We start from the raw sequence: 23774 nt of genomic DNA, 5'->3' as shown, positions 1-23774 counted from the left end.
GAATGCGACACCGATTCTTTGGAGCGGCGCTGACAGTTTCGGGCGGGAAGCGCACGCGGGCGATGGAGAGGTTTGGGTGGGCCAGGCTGGTCAGGAGCGGGCGTGGCAGCTGTCCGCATGTCTCTATCGGACACGCCCGAAAACGAAAGGATGCATCGACTCTCGCGGCTAAAATCGTACACTACACGCCATCTCTCTGTAGGAGTAGGTCGATCTGTCGCTCTCTCTAACACACACATGCTGTTAAACACACACACACACACACACACACGCACCTTGGTCCCGTTGAACCTTCTAACGTGACTTATTACACCTAGACGGAGGGAGTATTAAGTATATGAGATACGGTGGCACACTGACTTAAGTCGAATACAAGTGCCCAAAATTGTGTGCATGTTATAATAAGGATTCACTTAAAATAGTACGGGAGCGAACAGAGGGATCAATTGGACAGTGTTCCCAAGCAGTAGTGAGATGTGTGAGGTAAGATACACCGCTGGCACTTTTAATTTTTCTTATTAATTTGTTTGTTTCACCCTCTGACTGGTGGGACCCAATGTACTACATGGAGAGAGGTAAGGTGACTAAGGCTACATTATTTCTGCACCACTGTGGATAGTCTTACCACCAAAGCCACATGACACAATTATGATTGAAATCCCAATGACTCCCACACACACACAAAAAAACACGGCATGCTTGTCACACGAATGCATGAATGTATAAAAGTTTATTTTCCTCTCGTTGAACGTAGCAGGAGGGTTGTGTAGCTTGTTAGCCTATTTGCTCATTAAACTTGAGGTCTCGGGTTCGATAACTACACTTGAGCATAATTTGTGCCAGGAGGATTCTTTGACTGGTCAAAATGGATGGATACGGAGCTATACGATCTCGTAGTGACCGTATAATCACCTCATCACGTATAAGCTGCAGCCTCGGCACTTGTTTTCTAGGGTTTGCACGCTTCACACTCTCTCTCCGGTATACATATACACGCTGGAGCCTCCATGATTGTAGTTGCTCTCTCCACACTCTCTCGCCCTCTTCGGATCTAAACAAGACTTCGTTGGGCTCTCTCGTCCCTCACTGCTGCTCAAAGAGCCGGCAGGATCCGTCCGCCAGGAAGGGAAGGAAGCTTAACGCTATCGCCGTCAGCGAGGGAGGGAATCCACTACCAGCGTAGATGTTCACTTTCACCCAGCGGCGGCGCGGGAGGGCCTCCGGCCCCTTCTACTTCGCCACTGTCGGTGTACTAGAGTAGGGGTACCCTAGTACCCCGAACTTGTGCACGGGCAATTGCAGCACCCCGCGGCAAGGCTTGCCGGGTGACCGTCAAGGTCCTCCGTGGTTCCTTTGGAGCCATTCAAGAACAAAGTATTCAAGCCAAGGAGACAAGGCCCCGGCAAGAGGAGCTTGCCGGGAAGGCCAACCAAGGCATCTCAGGGAACTTGCCGCGACGCGCCACGCGTCCCGGCAAGGCCCGGTGAGCGACAAGCTTCCGGTGCGACAAGACAACGACCGCGGCAAGGCACTTGCCGCGGCAAGCGGCCTCTCTGTGTCCACGCTCCAGCGCATCCACCAACGTGTCGCCCTGGGGCTTTTCCAGGCGCGCGTGGCAGGAGGCTGTGCAGCCAGCGGTGCACGGTGGCATGTGGCGCTGACAAGATCGCCATCGTGGCAAGCGGTGGCGCCCCTGACGGTCCTTTTCTGCACTGTTTTGGGCGACACAGACGGGCATTTAATGCCCTTGTCCCCTGCCATCAGGGTTAGGTAGGATACACTGTACAGGTAGCTGTACCAACCACCTCTCTTTTTACATTTGTACCCTTGTCTACGTTGCCACCTGTCGGTGACCCCTTTAGCATATAAAAGGAGGCCCATGCGCAACGTAGAGGGGGTTCGAACCCAGAAAAGACACACGCTCGGTCTTGTTAGCAGCTAGCGTGTCCTGTAGCATTCGGCGCTCCCGAGCAAGAACACAATACAATCAGACAAGCAGCAGTAGGAGTATTATCTCTCCGAAGAGCTCCGAAGCTGGGTAAACTGCTCGTGTGCTTCGCCTCGATCCGCTCTTCGTGTGACCTCCGCCCCCCGCCGAACCGAAAGGGGCTCGGTCCGCCGGTCCCCATAGGTGTTCGTGGATCAGTTTCCCCGACATCTTTGGCGGGGGGCGGAGGTCGCACGAAGAGCGGATCGAGGCGAAGCACACGAGAAGTTTACCCAGCTTCGGAGCTCTCCGGAGAGATAATACTCCTACTGCTGCTTGTCTGATTGTATTGTGTTCTTGCTCGGGAGCGCTGAATGCTACAGTACACTCTAGCTGCTAACGAGACCGAGCGTGTGTCTTTTCTGGGTTCGAACCTCCTCTACGTTGCGCATGGGCCTCCTTTTATATGCTAAAGGGGTCACCGACAGGTGGCAATGTAGAGAAGGGTAAAAATGTAAAAAGAGAGGTGGTTGGTACAGCTACCTGTACAGTGTATCCTACCTAACCCTGACGGCAGGGGACAAGGGCATTAAATGCCCATCTGTGTTGCCCAAAATAGTGCAGAAAAGGACTGTCAGGGGCACCACCGCTTGCCACGATGGCGATCTTGTCAGCGCCGCATGCCACCCTGCAGGAGAGGAGGAGACCCGCCTGGGAGTTCAAGAACTCGGCGGATATCATGAGAAGAAGACCAAGTCCGGCAAGAGTTCTGATGCCCACTCCGGCAAGCGCACCTCTTCGGAGTGCTGCGCTACCGTCGAGGACGCACCATCGAGCTCCACCGGCAAGTGTAAGAAGGCAATGGCGGCTCCACCTGAGACCAAGAAGGTGCCCGCCAAGGAGGACGGCACTGGTGGTACCTTCACCATCAGTGCCACTCTCGACCCTAAATAGGAAAGCGCGCTCGTTGCTTTCCTGCGGGAGAATGTCGACGTGTTTGCGTGGCAGCCGTCTGACATCCCCGGTGTTCCCAGGAAAGTAATTGAGCGCCACCTTGCCGTCTGTCCTCATGCGCGGCCCGTCAAGCAGAAAGTCAGGAAGCAAGCAGTGGAGCGCCAAGAATTCATTGCAGAGGAAATCAGGAAGTTGGAAGCAGCAGGCCTTGTCAGAGGAGTGCTCCATCCTACGTGGTTGGCCAATCCTGTAGTCGTGCGCAAGGCTAACGGGAAATGGAGGCTTTGTATCGACTTTACCGATGTCAATAAAGCTTGTCCCAAAGACCCATTTCCCTTGCCGCGCATTGACCAGATTGTTGACTCCACGGCCGGATGTGACTTGCTTTCGTTCCTTGATGCATATTCAGGATACCATCAGATCTTAATGGCAGAAGAGGATGAGGAAAAGACCGCATTCATCACCCCATGTGGCACGTACTGTTTCATATAGATGCCTTTCGATTTAAAGAATGCTGGTTCAACATTTGCAAGGGTAGTCCACCACGCTTTTGAGCCACAAATGCACAGAAATGTGGAAGCTTACATGGATGACATAGTGGTCAAGAGCAAAGACAGGACGACCCTGATTCAAGATTTATATGAAACATTTGCAAATCTGCGCAAGATCAACCTCAAGCTTAACCCTGAGAAGTGCGTGTTTGGAGTCCCCTCCGGCAAGCTTCTCGGGTTCTTCGTGTCTCAGCAGGGAATTGAAGCCAATCCCGACAAGATCAAGGCCATTGAGCAGATTGAAGCACCAAAGCACGTCAAGGATGTACGAAGACTTGCCGGTTGCGTAGCTGCCCTCAGCAGGTTTATCTCTAGATCTGCTGAGCGCGCCCTGCCATTTTTCAAAATATTGAAAAAGGCAGGTCCAATGAAATGGACTCCGGAGGTGGAGGCTGCGCTGCAGGATTTAAAGAGATACCTGTCCTCCACTCCAATACTTGTCGCACCTAAGCCATAAGAGAAGTTGTTGTTATATATAGCAGCAACCAATCAAGTGGTTAGTGCTGCGTTAGTAGCAGAGAGGGAGGCGGATGATGAGCCAGCAACCACGGCAGATGCATCCAGCGACAAGCAGGGGGCTTCACCGGCAAGCTCTGGTCCGGCAAGTTCTGGTCCGGCAAGCTCTGGTCCGGCAAGCTCTGATCCGGCAAGCTCTGGTCCCGACAAAGATGGATCTGCGCAAACGCATAAGGAGATACAGAAAAGAATGGTGCAGTGCCCGGTTTACTTTGTCAGTTCCCTTCTGCAGGGGGCTAGGTCAAGGTACTCTGGTGTGCAGAAACTGCTTTTCGGCCTTCTCATGGCCTCGAGAAAGTTGCGCCATTACTTCCAGGCACATGAGATCACAGTCGTCACTCGTTTTCCGCTCAAGAGGATACTGCAAAATCTAGAAGCGACAGGCAGGATTGTCGAGTGGGCACTGGAACTGTCAAGCTTTGGCCTCAAGTTTGAAAGCACTTCAACTATCCAAAGCAAAGCATTGGCGGAGTTCATAGCAGAATGGACACCTACACAAGATGAAGAAATTCCAGAAACGAGCATCCCCGTCAAGGAAGCAAGCAAAGAGTGTCTAATGTACTTTGATGGTGCCTTCTCGCTGCAAGGCGCCGGTGCGGGCGTGCTACTTGTCGCACCCACCGGAGAGCACCTCAAGTACGTAGTCCAGATGCACTTTCCCAAGGAGCAAGCAACGAACAATACTGCAGAGTATGAAGGTTTGCTTGCCGGTCTCAGGATCGCGGCAGACCTTGGGGTCAAGAAGCTCATTGTCAGGGGTGACTCACAGCTTGTCGTCCGCCAAGTGAACAAGAATTATCAAAGTCCGTTGATGGAAGCTTATGTTGATGAAGTGAGAAAGCTAGAAGAGCACTTTGACGGCCTATAGATGGAACATGTTCCAAGAGCTCAGAATGACATTGCTGATGGCCTGTCAAAGTGCGCCGCACTTAAGTTACCTGTGGAACCAGGGATCTTTGTGCTCAAGCTGACTCAACCATCTGTAACACCATCAACTGGATAGGGCAAGAAGAGGAAGTTGATTTCTGGCGACTATTTTCCGGCAGAGCTCCCCGAAGCCGCCGCCAAGAAGGTCCCCAAGATCAACACCAAGAGTGCTGAGGAGCGGTTTGCTCCGGCAAACCTTAGTGTTTGTTCCGTTGAAGCAGACGCTCCCGACAAGCTTTGCCCCGGCAAGCTTGCCGGGGAACATCAAGCTCCGGCTGAGCCACAGGTTCTTGCCGTAGAAGCTGATGTTCCCGCAGCAGCAGAAGTGCCTTTAGTCCTTGTTGTCGAGCCACAAGCTCCAGCATGGGCACAGCAGATTGTCCATTTCCTTCAGACAGGAGAACTTCCCGAAGAGCAAGAAGAAGCGGAAAGAGTAGCCCGGCAGTCAAGTATGTACCAGTTTGTCGACGACACACTGTACAGAAGAAGACTCAACGGTGTGAAATTGAAGTGTATTTGCCGGGAAGACGGACAGAAGCTGTTGGCAGAGATACATGGAGGCATATGTGGTCACCACATTGGCGCAAGAGCACTTGCCGGCAAAGCTTTCCGGCAAGGTTTCTTTTGGCCGACAGCCCTCCAGGATGCAACTGCACAAGTAACCAAGTGTGAAGCGTGCCAGTTCCATTCCAAGCAGATACACCAGCCAGCTCAAGCTCTCCAGACGATCCCTTTATCCTGGCCATTTTCGGTCTGGGGGCTCGACATCCTCGGCCCCTTTCCCCGAGCTGTCGGGGGCTTTGAGTACTTGTACGTTGCAATCGACAAGTTCACGAAGTGGCCGGAAGTGGAACCAGTGAGGAAGGTGACAGCACAGTCAGCAGTCAAGTTCTTCAGGTCGATTGTTTGCCGTTTCGGGATCCCTAACAGGATCATCACCGACAACGGCACGCAATTCACGAGCCGCACCTTCATGCAGTACGTCCAAGATCTTGGCGCCAAGGTCTGCTTCGCTTCTGTTGCTCATCCGAGAAGCAACGGTCAAGCGGAGAGGGCAAATGCTGAAGTGCTGCGCGGGCTCAAGACCAGAACTTTCGACAGGCTGCGCAAGTGCGGAAGAACTGGATTGAGGAGCTGCCGGTGGTTCTTTGGTCGATCAGGACGACGCCAAATCGAGCCACTGGCCAGACACCTTTCGCTCTAGTCTATGGAGCAGAGGCAGTTCTCCCCACGGAACTCGTATACGGTCACCTCGAGTGCTCGCTTATGATGAGCTTGAGCAAGAGCAGCTGCGACAAGATGACGCGCTGCTCCTTGAGGAGGACCGTCTTCAGGCTGCTGTACGAGCTGCTCGATACCAGCAAGCTTTGCGCCGCTACCATAGCCGCAAGGTTAATGCCAGAAGTTTCGAGGAAGGCGACCTTGTTCTTCGGCGCGTTCAGTCCGCCAAGAATTCCAACAAGTTGACGCCGAAGTGGGAAGGCCCTTATCGGGTGAAACGAGTCACTAGGCCCGGCGCTGTCCGCCTTGAGACCGAAGATGGCATTCCGGTGAGCAACTCCTGGAACATTGAGCATCTTCGTAAGTTTTACCCGTAGGGCGCGGTTGCCGGAACCTGTTCCGGCAACCACCTTTTGTACAAGTCTTGCCGATGTTGCATGTAATCCTTTGTACAAAGCCGGGCGCAGATCCCGTGCATAAGTAAAGCTCATGTGCTCCGCACATCTTGTCAATTTCATGCATTATATTCTTTCTTGCATGCGTTATCTGACACTTTGTGCAGCACCTACCCCCGGTAAGCAATAACGAGCCGAAAGGCTCCATATCTTTATTTTCTCTTCTTTCTTTTTCTCAACAAAGGAAAGGAAGGTTCCCTCGCACACAAGTTTGCCGGGGGGGAAAGGAGAAGATAATGGTGTGGACCAGGCGTCGTTTAAGGAAGTTTCGCCTTGCCGGGAAGCAAACGACAGAAAAGCTAAGTTGCCAAAGTTTGAGCAATTAGTTTTAGTTTTTAAGTTATCTTCCTCGAACAACCGTGCTTTGTATGGAAAACCTGTGCGCGGAGGAACCAACTCGTAGCTAGTTGCGCCCTTACTTTGTTTCGAGTACGCTCAACAACTTAAGTGTGCTGCAACTAGTCGCGACAAGGTTTCTTGTCGGAAGCGGCACCGCCAGCAGGCTGCTGACGTCCCGCACTCAGCGCTCGCGGCTCGGGTGCCTGCGCCGACAAGTTTCCTAAAAGCGTAGGGTAAAAACATACAAAGGAAGGAATCTAGTAAAGGAAATAACGTAGCAATCGATACTAGAAATAGAGTTATGTTACAAGATAACTTGTTGCAGCTCTAACAAACTGATCTCATAATATGGCCAGCAGCGACAAGGAGAAAGAGAAAACGGGCGGCCTAGTCTACGCGATCACCCTCAACTCTCTTGATCCCGCTCACCTTGTCCACGATGGGTGCGACAAGGGCCTTGAGCGCTTCCACGTCAGCATCCGACGGCAAGGACTTGAGGACGTTGGTGAAGTTGAGGCCTGGGTTGCGGAAGGCCACCTTCATTAGCACCTTCTGGAGAGCCCCCGCGCAAATCCTGCGCGACTCGTCGGCCAGCTGCTTTGGGATCCTCTCCCGGAGTCGCTGGAGGGCCGTCGCCACGCCCTTGAAAAACAAACTGAGCTTGGCGCTGGGTTGGAGATGCTCATTGGAAGGATAACCGAAGTCCTCCATCCCCAGCTGCGCCAGCTCCCCATCGATGGTTGCGGCAATATTCACCAGACCCTCGGTCCAGTGCTCCACAGTCTCCCTAAATGAGTTCTGGGTAACGACAATACTCGCCAGCAGCGCCGCGTCGGCCTTGATCTTCTCCGACAGGGTCACCTCTCGCTCCCTGGCGCTGTCCAACGTCTGAGTCAACGTGGCCAGCTTCAACTCCAAGTCTGCATTGGAATCCTTGGCGGCGCTGAGATCCTTGCTCCTCTCAGCGAGAAGACCCTGCAGCTCACCATGGGCGGCAGCGTCCTTCTCGCGCTCGCGCTTGAGAACGGCAAGCTCCTCGCCACTCGTCTTGAGATTGGCCTCCAGCTGCGCCACCTTCGCCTCCAGCTCTTTCTTGGCGGCCTCAGCAGCTGCGGCAGCATCCCTTTCTTCCTTGAGAGCACCGCCAATTGATTGCTCGCGCGCGGCAAGCTCTTCCTCATGGCTGTCAAGGTTGACCTTGCGCTGCGCCAAATCACCCTCCCGCGCAGATAGCCTTTCGGCAGCAAGCCGCTGCTGCTCTTCAACCTCAACCTTCGTGAGGAGGAAGGCTTTCCTCTCCTTGGTGACTTGCTCCCGCTCCTCTGTCAGACTCCGGAGAGCTTCCTGCCTGAGGCCCCGGAGCTCCTCCGCGCGCTTCTCGATTTCAACTTCCGCCCTCGCGACAAGCGCTTCTCGGGAAGCCAGCTTGGCTTGTCAGGCGCGGTAGAGCGACGTCAGCTTCCGCAGCAGCCGCTCCTCTTCAGGCTCGTCGCTGCTGCTGCTTGGTGCGTCGACCAGCGTCAGCCCCGCGGAGGCAAGCACCTCTCCGTCTAGGATTTCTCCCTCGACCGGCACCCTGGAGCTTGACGCCCAGGGAAGCTTGATGAAGATGCCGTCGCCGGCCTTCAAGTAGGCGGCGGGCTGGGGCTCTTCGGAGCCTGGCGCCGCAGCAGCAGCGGAGGGGTCGGCGGTCGGTGCAGCGCCTGGCGCTCCTGCGGCCTCGGGGCCGTCAGTGCGATCGCCGGATCCCTCGCCGGCTTCTGCAGCGGTAGCCTTGGCGGCCTCTTCGCCGGCGGGTTCATCAACGCCGGCCTCTCCTTCAGCGGCCTCGGTTTCCATCGGCTCTGTGGCGGATGGATCTGACGAATGGAAGAAGGGAGAAGAGTCAAGCAAATACTCAAAGAGAAAATCAGAAGAAGAAGAACCCAAGGGAAGATTTCAGGCAAGAAGGTTACCTATGCTAGGATCTGCGGTCGCGGTCTCAACCGCCGGAGGATCACTGGTGCCGTCCCTTGCCGGAGAACTATCCCTTGCCGGTGAGTTCTCCCTTGCCGGAGAGCGCTCCCTTGCCGGGGACTCCTCCCTTGGCGGCGTAGTCGAAGCAGATGGCACTTCGGGAGCAGCCTCCGGGCACTCCTGGTGAGGCTGTTCTGCTCCTACACAAATCAACAGTCAAGATATTAGTAGAGAAAAGGGCACCCATGCGCGCCTGACAGCAGGAAGTAAACTATAAACTTACGCTGGGGGCTGCGCTGGGGGCTGCTTTGGGGAGTAGTTGTCGGGTCCGTCAAGGTGGTCTCAGACACACCCCCTGCTGACACGGTGGGATCGTCTTCGATGACAATCACCGGGGCCTTGGCTCTCTTCGCCGCTCTCTGGGCCAGCGTCCTGAAAAAGAATGGGTTCAGATTGAAGCAAGTCGGATACAAGCCGAAAGCAGCAAGATTGAAGAACTACAAGAACACCAAAGAAACTTACTCTTCTTCTTCCTCGTCGGAGCTGAGCGTGGAGAGATCGAAGTCCGGCTCTCCTCCGGTGCGGCGAGGCGGAGGAGTAGGTTCCCTTGCCCGCTTGGCGGGGGCGGTGGCGGTGGACCGGGAAGATCCCACTCCAGTTGTCGCAGCAGCGTGAGGCGCTCCCATGGCAACAGTGCTTGCCGCGGTAGAGCGTGTCACGCGGCTTGGCGGCTGTTGGCCCGTTTGCCGCCCCGCTACGTCCCCGGCCCTGCGGAGACGCCTTCTTGGTGCAGCCGGGGGCTCCGCCTGCGGTAGGCTGTCTAAAGGTTCGGGCTCTTCCTCGCCGGGCTCGCTCGGCTCAGCTTTAGGCCCGGCAGGTTCTTCCTCGCCAGCAAGCTCCTCGCGCTCGGCAAGGCTTGCCGCCTCTGCTGCCTCCGCCTCCTCCACGGTGAACCCGAACTCGCCCCCGGCAGCTGCTGCCACATCCTCTTCCGTCCTAGTGGCGATGCGCTGCAGCTCCGCGTCGATGGTGTCGCGGGTGAGGCTCTTCTGTTCATTAGCGCGGATCGGCACTTCTACCAAGTCGTCGAAGAACGCCTGCACGACGTCATCCGCAGGTTCTTGCCAAGTTGGGGCGATTCCGTGCGAGTCGCACAACGGCATCATCGCGCGGATCCGGTCAAGCGAAGAATTGTTGCACAGCGGAACGACATTCCGCGGCAACATAAAAGGGTGCTGAGGGTCGCGCTTGAACAGCTCCAGAAGCATCGCGTCCAATTCCAAGACCGTGAAGTTGAAATTGAGGCCCGGGCGCAACCTCATGATATCCGCCGAGTTCTTGAACTCCCAGGCGGGTCTCCTCCTCTCCTGCAGGGGGGCGATGCGGCGGCGAAGCAAGTCTGCGCCAACTGCGCCTACAGTGAGCCCGGCAAGCCTAAGGCGAAGGATCCGACGGCAATCTTCAGCCTGTCGTCCTCCGGGGCCACATTGCTCCAATCATTGCCGCGCACTACTGGGGCTTGGCGAAGGGCAGTGAAAGGCTGCGGGTTCTCCTCAATGATCCAGCACCACTCTACCCTCCACTCTTCCCATTTGCTACGGAGCTCTCCCTCCAGATAGGCGTCCTTCTTGCCAGTTCTCGAGATCCAAGCGATTCCTTCGGCAAGGGGCTCTCCTCTCTCGACCCGGGGCATGAAGAAGTGGCGGAAGAGGGCTACGTTTGGGTGGACTCTGACAAAGTTTTCGCACAGATGTTGGGGGTGAAGTCAAGGAGGCGGAACCCGTAGGTGTTCATAATGTCGCAGAAGAAATCAGAAAAAGGCGGGCAGAGCCCGCAGTAGAAGAACAGCGCGAAGAAGGGATACCCGGTCGGAGCCAGTCTCGAAGCGGTGGTCGGGAGTACCCTCGTGCGCGGATGCGCTCGCTTCTCCGTCGACCAGAAAAGGTAGTAGTACTCCCTCAGCTCCTGCGCACCGAGCTGAGGGGGGAACAGGGCCCGCTCCTTCCGTAGCGCCGCGAGCCGCTGCGCCTCGGCCGACTTCACGCCCTTCCCCTTGTCAGCTTTTGGAAACATGGCGGAGGTGGTGAGGGAGGTCGACGGTGTTGATGATGCTGGTGGCAATGGGGGGGGCGAAGCACTGCTCTCTTTCTGCTTCGAGAAGAAGGGCGGGAGCGGCGGAGATTTCTGGAGTTGGAGCAACAAACGGAGAGATGGGCGAACTGCCCCTGTTTCCCTTGCTTATAAAGAGGGAGGGGGCGGACGTTTCGCCCTTCCGAATAAAGAAACCACCCACGATCTCTCCCACGACGCCGCATTCAACGCGTGCCGTTAGGGGAGGGCGCGGTGGATACGGAGCAAGATTCGGAGTAACCCAGGCCGCGTGTGCCCGTGCCCTGTTTTGGGCCTGGCCCAACAGCGCTCGGCACCGTGTGTGGCCCAGGCCCGGGGGCTCCTGTCGGTGTACTAGAGTAGGGGTACCCTAGTACCCCGAACTTGTGCACGGGCAGTTGTAGCGCCCCGCGGCAAGGCTTGCCGGGTGACCGTCAGGTCCTCCGTGGTTCCTTTGGAGCCATTCAAGAACAAAGTATTCAAGCCAAGGAGACAAGGCCCCGGCAAGAGGAGCTTGCCGGGAAGGCCAACCAAGGCATCTCAGGGAACTTGCCGCGACGCGCCACGTGTCCCGGCAAGGCCCGGTGAGCGACAAGCTTCCGGGCGCGACAAGACAACGACCGCGGCAAGGCACTTGCCGCGGCAAGCGGCCACTCTGTGTCCACGCTCCAGCGCATCCACCAATGTGTCGCCCTGGGGCTTTTCCAGGCGCGCGTGGCAGGAGGCTGTGCAGCCAGCGGTGCGCGGTGGCATGCGGCGCTGACAAGATCGCCATCGTGGCGAGCGGTGGCGCCCCTGACGGTCCTTTTCTGCACTGTTTTGGGCGACACAGACGGGCATTTAATGCCCTTGTCCCCTGCCATCAGGGTTAGGTAGGATACACTGTACAGGTAGCTGTACCAACCACCTCTCTTTTTACATTTGTACCCTTGTCTACGTTGCCACCTGTCGGTGACCCCTTTAGCATATAAAAGGAGGCCCATGCGCAACGTAGAGGGGGTTCGAACCCAGAAAAGACACACGCTCGGTCTCGTTAGCAGCTAGAGTGTGCTGTAGCATTCAGCGCTCCCGAGCAAGAACACAATACAATCAGACAAGCAGCAGTAGGAGTATTATCTCTCCGGAGAGCTCCGAAGCTGGGTAAACTGCTCGTGTGCTTCACCTCGATCCGCTCTTCGTGCAACCTCCGCCCCCCACCGAACCGAAAGGGGCTCGGTCCGCCGGTCCCCATAGGTGTTCGTGGATCAGTTTCCCCGACAGCCACCATCCCGTCGCCCACCAAACCACGCCCCAAGAACCTTAAGGTATAATTTACTTACTCCACATGCATTGCTCTAGCTACATGTATACCATGAATCTAGGACGTGGTTCAAAGAGGAAAGGAGTGGGGGAAAGTAGTGGGAAAGTTGTATATAGCATGAATCTAGGACATGGTTCAAAGAGGAAATGAAGGGGGAAAGTTGTATAGCATGAATCTAGGACGTGGTTCAAAGAGGAAAGGAATGGGGGAAAGTAGTGGGGAAAGTTGTATCGCATAAATCTAGGGCGTGGTTCAAAGAGGAAAGGAAGGGGCGAAAGTACTAGTACAGACTGGCTATCCAGCACCTACGTAGGTCGAAAAGGGAAAACAATGACAAACGCAGTACGCACATCTGTAACGAACTGATCTTTTGTTTTGGGGGACAAGGCTGTAGAGTTTGAGCAGGACTAGATTTGCTGCGCTCACATAGGGAAAGGTGTCTAAAGATAACAAAGCTGGGACCAACACAAATATGCTCCTTGGTTGTTTGTTCTTTGTTGCAACAGACTATGCATGACCACAGTACATCGGTAGATGCACATGGTGCTGGTGCATCCACTGTCCCGTGCAACTCATTAGCTGTTGTTAATCTAAGGCCTTGTTTGGTTAAAAACTCCCTAGTCCCTACCTGCTTGGTTCTAGGGACTAAACATGGACTAGAGGTTATTAAATGACATGCTAAAAGACCATGTTACCCCTAGTAATGAACTAATAGAGACAAGGTGCGATGCGTGGCAGGGGCAACTATTGGAAAAAGTCCCAAAAAGACTTCCTTGGGGTCTTCTTTCTTTAGTCCAAAATGCCCACTTTTAGTCCCTAAAAGTCCCTCCTGTTTGGTTTAGATGGGACTGACACGGAGTTTTTTTAGTCCCTACGCCAAAATGTCCCTGTAAACAAACACCCTCTAATAATGCCGCTGGAAAATTGATGCAATGCCACAGTTAAAAGAAAATTACATGTTTAACGAATTTTATTGTTAATATAATCTCTATGTTAATATTAATCAATGCCACCATTTGAGAAATTCTACTGTCTTGCTTTCTTTCCCATTTAGATAAGGTAGATGCTTCTTTTTGTTGGCTTCTGTGTCATCCACCGTTATTGACCACTAATTGTTTCCTTTGCACCTTTGTGTAAACAGGGTTATCTACTTCACCTTGTTGCCATTGTGACCTTTTGTTGCAATGCACAAAACACTTTCGTTTTAAGAGTGTTTTGTGCAGTTCAACCAAAATGTCACACTAACAACGTTGCTTGATTGCTTGATCTTAGTGGAACTGCACAAGAGGGGATCATATTTCCTATCTGTGTTGGCAAATTTGGTTCAGATCTTCTTCTTGTGAGTTGTTTGAATTCCGCATCATGAGAGGTCAGTACTAGCCTTCTTTCACATGATTCTGCAGTGTGCTTTCATAGGTTGTGCTACTTGTATGATAATGTTGCTTGATTTTAGTGAACTGGACAAATGGAGACAAGACTTCCAATCTGTATGTGCACCGTAATATCCCATTGAGGTAAGATAAGGATATTTCACAACTGTTGGCCTGTATTTTGCCACTTTCATCAGAAAATTAAGTTTAGTACTATACTTGTGCTCCCTAATTGACATGCCAAATCTTACATTGAAGGCGAAGCTTGTCTGTTATTGAACCAAGTGATGAAGGGGAAGAACAAGCGGAAGAAAAAAAATCAACTCCCAGTGCTGTAATGAAGCACTGGAACTGTGATGACACAAGTAATGATATAGTTTTGCATCTTAATTTATTGCTATGGCTGGAACGAGCAATTGTTTTGCCACTGATTTGATGCCACTCTTAATGTAATACGTAATTATCTCTACTTGTGTAAATAGGGATCTTCTTTGAAGATACCATATATTTTAGTGGAACTGCACAAGAAGATGTTGGAAACATTAAAGTAATCGAGGAGTATATATTAAGCATGGCCACCACCGTAGATAGAAACAGATGGTTCCGGAGAAGTGCTTCATCTGTATGCTCTACACAATAAGCCTCCTGACAAAGGTTGGTACTCGCCCACTAATTTCATCCATATGATTGAGCTTTGTCATCTCTATTGGTGTTGTGCTACTGTTTAGATACTGTCATGAAAAAGTGGTATTGTCCTTGAGAAGTGCTTCATCTGTGTTGTTTTAAATATTTCCTTTCCTTTTTTTGAGCAAACAGGGATGCTAGCATTTAGTAGTCCTCTTGTCTTTGCACAACAGGATCATCTTCCTCTGAAGAAGAATATGGAGTACGTGAAGTGACTAGTTCCGATTATGCTAGTATGAAGAAGCCATGACTATCTTCTCATCAGAAGGAGCAGTTGAAAGATGGTTACATTACTCCCCACAAGACCAAACTAAGTTCATCTCAGAAGGACTGACAAGTCTCCATTTTTTTGCTGTGATGCACGAGTACAATGTTGTTCTAGGATTCTTTCTGGTGAGTTCCATTTTTCTAAAAGTGTGCTCTACATGGACCATGTAGGTGCCTGTTCAAACTGTCAATTCATAGTATAGTTTGCTTTATACTAATCACTTTTTTGTATTGGTGCAAACAGGGGTGCTCGGCTTGATTTCAATGGGAACTGCACAAAATGTTCATGAATACATCGAATCATTCATTTCCACCACAAGAAAGGAGGTGCCAATAAGTTCAAGGCGTTGCAACATATAAGGGCGAAATCATACAAGCTACGCGCGAATTTGGTTGATTTTGGTGGAACTGCACAAAAAGAACAGCTGGTTTATTTATCACGAGGTGCCATGTCAATGTCCGAACAGATGGCAAACCCTTCCCATTCCACAATCGTAGGCATTTGATATTTTGGAATGGGACAACCTTGTCAAATTTTGCTCATTGATTTTAGCAAGACATGCGTTTGATATTTTCGAATGGGACGCCCTTTACTGTCAGCAGCGTCGATCAATTTTTTCTTTATTCTTTAGTTGTGAAGTAAATATTGCCTCTGTCCTGTGAGTCACTAAGATGCATAATCATCGATTGTTTTGAATGTTCTCTATGAATTGTCGGCCCTGTGTGTTTGATTGCAATGTACAGAAATGCTAAAAAGCTGCTCAAACTCTTTGTACTCCTTCTGTTCCTTTTTACTTTGCACATTGTGAAAGTGCATACTTTTTTGTATAAGATTGGTCAAAGTAGAGATACTTTGACTGCAGACAAAACTTGTATGCAGACTAGAAAGGACCGTAGGGAGTACATGTGAAACTTCTGCAAGCGAGGTGATCACCCTGGGAATAATGCTAGTACGTATTGTTTTGCATGTTCATCCAATGCCAGTGATACAGGAATACGAACTAATCAAAATAAATTCATTCATACACGGTCAGATTTCAAATAAACATGCCGGATTTCATTACATTTCATACATTCTTCAACTAAAAAGGGGTGCGTTGGAGGTATAATTAATTAACCGAAGCTACCCACCTGTGTCCCACTGAGCCGAACAGAAGCTTCAGTGACTTAACTGCAGGTGGAGTTGCGTAATTGACATGTGGCCTGTTGGGCCCACGTGTCAGTCAGCCAACTGCACCAGCAGTTAAGTAGAAGCAGCGTTCTTCTCCAGCGCAGCTCTCCGACTCCACGTCGCCGCAAAGAAGCTAACCGGCCGTCAATGGTCAACCTGCCTAGCTTGGCTTCAACCGGAGGGTAGCAGCGGTGGCCTTACTTGGACCCGAGCGGCGGCGACCTACCGTGTTCTACTCTTCCTCGTTTTTCGTGTGGCGTGGCCTCGTTGGCAGCAAAGCAGGGCCTCGGCGGAGCCGACGATGTCCCGTGTCTCGTTGCCGGCAGGCGGCGCCTCGGCGGAGCAGTGGAAATCCTCCCCCTCATTGCCGGCAGGGTGGGGCGGCGACTGAGTCGGTGATGTCCTCTGCCTCATTGTTGGCGGGGCGGGGCATCGGCGGAGCCGGCAGTGTCCTCTGCCTCGTTGTTGGCGCCGCGGGGCCTCGGCGGAGCAGGGCCTTATCGACGCCAGCGGAGCAGGGACTCGTCGGAGCCGGCATTTTCCTCTGCCTCGTCCTCGGTCTCGCCAAACAGCGCCTCACCCGCTTCATCACCCTCTTTGTAGGCGGCCGCAGCCTCCACCACCCGCATGCGGTACCGCCAGCGCTCGAGGTAGCCCTTGAGGGTGGAGCGGTACGAGTCGAGCAGCGCCTCCTGCTCCGCCCGCTCCGTGACGATCTGCTCCTCCGCCTGCAGGTGCTCCTGGAGGAGATGGTGGTTGTAGGCGGCGTCGGCCTGCGCCTCCCAAAACTGCTCCTTATGTATCTGCCTCACCGTGTCCAAATATTGGGCATGGGCCTTGCCGATGGTCATGGTGCAATGCACCAGCGAGGATGGCACGGAGGAGGGGGTTGGCGCTGGATCGTCGACTACCATGTTGTCCATTGGCACGTCGTCGTCCTCCAGCCAGCCGGTCGGCAGCAATGGTTGTCATCTCCTTGTGGTCCGTCGTCCGCCCATCCCAAAGAGCGCTGGAGCGTGAGGAAGCCATGGTGGGCAGTAGTGGTGTGGACAGGAGAAAGGGAACGAATGTGGATGACTGCGGCTATGGCCGGTGCAGCAGCTTATATAGCAATGGTGGGTGGCGGAGGGACGGACGTGTGGTGCCGGAGTAGCCACCTCGGCAACCGCGTATCATTAATGTGGGCGGTAGATGGACGGACGGACGGTACTTGTGTCATTTGAAGGCGGAGCAATCCCCTGCATTGGGAAGCGGGGCGGGCGGCGCTGACTGTTTCGGGCGGAAAGCGCACGCGGGCGAGGAGATGACTTTACTTGGAGAGGATGACAATGGGGACCCACCAGGGCCATAGCCTCACGTACGCAAGTGCCTCCTTATTATATATATATACATATATATATAACTATAATTTATTTTGCTTCCTCCTGGTTTCCTGACATCACGGTCCCACACCATTGTCAACCTATGTACTCCCTTCTTTCCGGTTTATAGGGCTTATCTCAAAATTTTAGTTTTTCCATTTTATAAGGCTCAATTTGGTTGTTTTCCATCACATGTTCAGATTCCAAGGTGCATTAAATCATTGCATGCAAGTATTAAGAGAAAATTGACCAATGCATGTACTTTGTGCATGCATGCATTGCAATTAATGCATTGATAAACATAATTTTTTAGGATGACAAGAGCATTAATTAGGTGCTTTTGCAAAACTACAAAAAGTATTCCACCACTCACCATCTACGTTGATTTGTGAGATTTTTGATTTGAGCACTATAAACCGGAAAGGAGGGAGTAGTCAATAAATGAGAGAATTGCACAAGAAGCGGCCGACAGCTGGGACCAAGCAGCTCGAGCAGTATTTGTGTTTTTGAGGTGTGAGCACTATAGAGTTTTTCGATGTTTAGCCCAGATATTAAATTTTCTCCTCTGAACAACAACGAAAACATCGCTGCAGGTATTAACTGGGCGGGCTATGGCCCGTCTAGCCCAGCCCAGATATTAATTCTTTTCAAGCTAAAAATGGCTAGTCCCGCTATACTTTTTTTAGGAATACCCAGGCAAGGTCAAGTTGTTATTCTCCGTCCTGGTGCGCTGCAAATATTTCCTAGGAGGGATGCATTAGGCTTAACAAGAAAATGGGCATTAAGAAATAATAAATGGGATGTAATTATAAAAATTGGGCAGTAACTATAAAAACATGCACTAGACATGTAATTACTTTATAAAATATTATTTTTGGATATTGAAAATTTTAATTTCATTAATTGTTGCGAGCGCAATGTTTCTTTGGATTTTTACATGATATAAATTTATATTGAAATTTTATTTAATATGATTAGAAATTTCGGGATAAAAATATTTTAGATCCCATCAAAATGTGGGAAATTTTATTGAGTTCTATTTTGAATGGTTGGTTGAAATGGCCTGTACTTTTAACAAACTGTAAATGGGCTGTAGTAAATTCCATTAGAATTCAAAAATGGGCTGCACATTCTTACAAATCTCAAATGGGCTATAAGTTCTCTGCCACACACTTCTGGCCTTACTAAGTTGACGCGTCCCCTAAAAAAACAGAGTTGACGCGTATGCAAGGCTTTGTCAACTTATAGTCAACACACAGTTCTAACAGCAGTGGCCGTTGGATGTCCATCCAACGGATGTCGTGCTTCTTCTTCAATCTCGAATATTCTAGCTTCACCCGCCCAAAAAATGATTCCTCCCCTAACATCTGGGGTGCACCATTTTGGAAGCTGACTTGTGGGCCTACTAAGTTGACATACCAAGGGCTTTGTCAACTTAGTCAATAAAAACGATTCTAGCTGCAGTGACCATATGATGTCCATCCAACGGCCGTCGTGCTTCTTCAACCTCTGGTGTTCTTGCTCCAGCCGCCCAAAGTAGCACCGGTCATGCCGCCTGCTCCTGCCTCCCGTGGCCGGCTGTGCTGCCATGGAGGCCTCACCGCCCCCTACTACTCCCACCGCTGTCCAGGCCATCCCTCCACTCACCCACACCCCTTGTTATTCTACGGCGACTGCAGCGCAGCCAAACCAGTGAACCCTCGTAGTCCTCTCCGCGTGTGCATCCACTGTTGCGTCTTCCCTGGCTCCGCGTCGTCCCCTTCCTAGGCCTCGCCGTCGTCCACCGCCGTGGTGCTCTCGGTGCGGCGTGGTCAACGTGGTCAAGGAACGACTTCCATCCGACGTGGACTTTACGTGGAGAGGATGACAGCTGGGTCCACGGCAGCCGCAAGGAAGTGCCTCCTCATTACGCGCAAAATAATCATTCCTCCACCTAACAGCGGGGACACACCGGACGGGCCACCGTATTTCGTGAACAAATGATTCACCCACTGACAGCTGGGACCCACCAGCTACATCTTCGCACGAAAGGAAGTGCGTCCAGAAAAAAACGATTCACCCCCTAACTGTTGGGACCCACCAGCTACATCTTCGCACGCAAGGAAGTGCGTCCAGAAAAAAACGATTCGCCCCCCTGACTGCTGGGACCCACGAGCTACACCTTCGCAGGCAAGGAAGTGCGTCCGGGCAAAAAAACGATTCGCCCCCCTGACTGCTGGGACCCACCAGCTACATCTTCGCACGCAAATAAGTGCCTAACAGTCGGGACCCACCTGGTCGAAACATACATACAGGCGGGGTCTCGAACGCCTACTCGCGCATACGTACGGCCAGGGCTCGTGTACATGGCTGAGTCGGAAGGGAGAAACAACGTCGTCGTCGTGTTCATGGGGAGCCAACCGGCTGGGTCGGAACGGAATGCGTCGTCGTGTTCATCGAGAGGGCTTGGACGGAGCAGGCGATGGAAATGAGGTCTGGCGTACCGCAGAACAGAGGAAACGTCCTTGTGTTCAACCGGCCACATTCGAAACAGGATCATGTTCATCGGGAGGGGTCTGGTGTACTGCAAAATGGAGGAAACGGACCTCCGACAGTCGAAATGGGGGTCCTGTTGATCGGGAGGGGTGTGGCATACTGCAAAACGGACGAAACAGACTTGTGTTGGAGCGCTACGGTCGAAACGGGGGTCCTATTGATCGGGAGGGGTGCGGCGTACCGCAAAATGGACGAAACGGACTTGTGTTGGAGAGCTACAGTCGAAACGGGGGTCCTGTTCATCGGGAGGGGTGTGGCGTACCGCAAAGCGGGACTTCACGAGATACTGTTCATCTCCACCATCGACCTCCTCCAGCCTCCATGGGCTACCGTCGACCTCCTCCAGCCTCCATGGGCTCCTGTTCATCCAGCCTCCACAGCGCGCTACTCCACCGGCTACTATTCAACCACCCCTCCACGGGCACCCTTCCACCGTCTACTGTTCATCCAGCCCTCCACGGGGTCGTCCTGTTCATCCAGCCCTCCACACCACGGGGTCTTATTCATCCAGAGGCAACGCCACCGCTCACTGTTCATCCAACCCCCCCCCCCCGCAATGCTCACTCTTCATCCAGAGAGGCAGCATCGATCGGCTTCAGTTAGCAGCAGTAGCGAAGGAAACGCTTGATCGGGTTCAGTTAACATCCATCGACCGGTCGCTCGGGTTCAGTAACGCGTAGCCTGCAGTGCAATCGCTCGGGTTCAGTTAGAGCCCAACGCCTCGCTCAGGTTCAGTTAGAGCCAACGCCCCACACACACACGCGTACATGTACGAGAGAAATGGACATCGCTCGGCCCCCGACCTCCCACCGTAACCAGGAACTCCCCAAAATTTTCCTTGCCCTTGCTTCTACCATGGTTTTTTTCCGTCATGGACATCCCAAAGAATGTCATGCAGCTGCGTCTCCGGCCCGCCCAGGATGAAAAGCCCATTTTCTATCATGATTTTTTGTCATAGAAGTAGGAGCCCACCCAATCTATGATGATACCGGGTTTTGTCACAATTATCGTCATAGAAGTGTCATAAGTATGATAGAAAAAAATTCGTTCGGCCCAAAATGTCACGGATGTGTCTTTTTTTTGTAGTTCTTTTGGGAGCGAGGGACAAGGCAGAAAAGTTTCCTCCATAACTCAAAATGGGCCTCGCGGCCTAGAAACTGCTCGCAAAGAGCGATGAAGCCTGTGATGTGCTGAATGGAGTCTGGCGTGAGATTGTGCAGTTGGAGGCCATAGTACTCCAGGAGACCTCGGAGGAAAGGATGGATTGGAAATGCAACGCCTCTTAATAGAAAGGAAATGAAGCACACTCGCTCCCCCTGATAGGATTGGGGAAGTTTTCTGCCAGGGCTTCGCTGTTGATGGAAGTTAATCATGCCCGAACGGGGACTAGATCCGCGGGAGGGAGATATCCTTGCGTCTGGAGCTTGGTCAGCTGGGCGTGAGATACTGAGAAGCTCACTCAATCGTCTTTTTCAGGGCCGTGGGGGCGGGAGGAAGAACTGCGAGCGCTACCCATGTTTGCGCGGTTTCTTGTGGCCAGCTCTAAGGATTTTCCGCCTGGTGTGGAATGGCATCTGAGATTCAATCTCCTTAAATAGATGTCTTCCCTACATAGCCTGGGTATTATGCGTAAATTACTTGGACCCTTCGTATTCGTCTGACACATGGAAGCCGGGGCGACGGTGGCACAGAAGCCGAAGGGTATAACATTTAATGTAAGGCCGAGTTGTTCGAAGAATTCACCTTGCGAAGATCGAAGATGTAAAAGCCGAATATAGTCCTTTGGTTCAGATGCTTTGCAGTATTCAGAGGAGGAACCCGCCTTGCAATGCTGAAGACAATTTGCGAGCCGGGCACATCGTCGTTGAAGACTGGTTCGGGGGCTACTGAGGGAGTCCTGTATTAGGGGGTCCTCGGGCGTCCGAGCTATGTGACATGGGCCGGACTCATGGGCCTTGAAGATACAAGATGGAAGGCTTTCCCCCGTGTCCGGATGGGACTCTCCTTGGCGTGGAAGGCAAGCTTGGCGTTCGGATATGAAGATTCCTTACTCTGTAAACCGACTCTGTACAACCCTAGGCCCCTCCGGTGTCTATATAAACTGGAGGGTTTAGTCCGTAGAGGCTATCATAAATCATATAGGCTAGACATCTAAGGTTTAGACATTACGATCTCGAGGTAGATCAACTTTTGTAACCCCAATACTCATCAAAGTCAATCAAGGAGGAAGTAGGGTATTATCTCTATCAAGAGGGCCCAAACCTAGGTAAACATCATGTCCCCTGTCTCCTATTACCTTCGATCCTTAGACGCACAATTCGGGACCCCCTACCTGAGATCTGCCGGTTTTGACACCGACATTGGTGCTTTCATTGGAAGTTCCTCTGTGGCATCGACAGAAGGATTGATGGCTCGCCTTGTCGTCAAGGACAGTATCACTTCCATAGGAGCCCTAGTTTCAGGGCAAACCCTCCAGCTCGACAGCTTCACCTTGGCGCTCGTTCGGCCGCTAAGCCAAAGGCAACCCCCCAAGTCGCCAAAAACCGTCTCCATGTTGGCCCGAATACTCTGACAAGATGGATCCGGCAGATCTATCGTCTTTGAACGAGTTGCTAGATCGCATCGCCTCCCTGGGGATCTCAACTGACTATGATTAAATCGGGCTTAAACACGATCAGAGAGAAATAAAATCTCCACCGATCACCCATCAGGTAGCGGTTATGGTGGAACAAGCCGACAATAACTCTTCTCCTATGTTGAGAATGGACTATGTTCGGATTTTCGAGCCCAGAGAGCCGGATACCCATCTTTGGGAGGACATTATCTGTCCTCCGAACACAAAATTGGACATTAAGCCTGAGAATTCACCGGACACTCCGGAGCCCGGGCTGGTAACCTCAGGAATTCTTCAAACTCCGGGTTCCACAGTGGGTCAGAGTGCGAACTTAAGCCCGCCCACCCACCACAAGAAATATTATCCAAGCAATTCCGGCCCTTGTCACATCCCTAGCTGCTGGTAGTGCTCTAGGCTAGCTCCATGTGTGCATCATGTTTAAATTTTTGAAAACCTGAACTGAGGAATTTTGGAAGCCTCAAAAACTTAAATAAAAGAGGGGCAAAACCCCTAGAAATCTCATTCATTGCTCCAAAATGCTCTTCTTAAATGTTTGATAATTTTTGGTAAGGGTTCTGGTCCCAACCAAAATATTGAACATTTTTAAGTAATTATTTTTGGGACTTTGGATTTAATTCATTAGCTATTTGAATTTGAATTATATTCATATAATTAGAATATAATTTCAAATACCCCTGAAATATTTTATAAGCTTTTGGAAAAGTCCATTAAGCAGCATAAATATTTTCAGAGGAGTTTTTGGCATTGTTTGAATTATTTAAAATTCAAAACAGTGGCAAAACAGAATTAAATAAAAGAAAAACAGAACAGAAATAAATAGAAAGGGAGAGAAGGCCACCTGGGCCACTTACCTGGCGCCGCTTACCTGACCGGCCCAGCGGCCCAGCCCACCAGGCGCTCCCCCCTGTCGCCTTCCTCCTCGTGCCAGTAGGCAGAGGAGGGACACCGCGACGCCGCCGAGCTCGCCACGCCACCTCCCTCCTTGCCTGCCTCACCGAGGCACCTCGAAGCCTCCTCGGCATCGCTCTGGACCCCTGACCCCCCCTCACTCTCCCGTGCACCTCTTCCCTCTCTCCCTGCCTCGCCTCCCTCGCCCCCTCTCCCGAAGCAGAGCGCAGCCGCCGACGCCGTTCGCCGTAGCTGCAGCCACCGCCTTCCCCTCGCTTCTCTGACCGGACCAGAGGCTCCGCCTCGACCCCCTCTTCCTCCCCACCGACCCACGCCCTACCGGAATCCCCGAAGCGCCGTCCCGACGCTTTTCCCCTCCTCGGCCACCGAGGACCGCCGCCGTTGATTCGCCGGCGTCGCCGCCTCCCCGAGCTTGCCGTCTGCTCCAACCGACTCCCCGTGAGCTCCTCTTCCTCCTCCCCCTTCCCGTTCTCACTCTCGAGCACCACAGCAACTGCACCGAGTTCGGTCGAAACCTGCCGCCGCCTGTGACCGCCGCCGACGTGCCTCCGGCCACCTAGTGGCCCGGCTGTTGTGCTCAGCTTTCT

Source organism: Triticum aestivum, chromosome 7B (genome assembly GCF_018294505.1).
Source record: "Triticum aestivum cultivar Chinese Spring chromosome 7B, IWGSC CS RefSeq v2.1, whole genome shotgun sequence".
NCBI lineage: Eukaryota > Viridiplantae > Streptophyta > Magnoliopsida > Poales > Poaceae > Triticum > Triticum aestivum.
The sequence above is the reverse complement of the archived record's forward strand: the minus strand, read 5'-3'. Positions refer to the sequence as shown.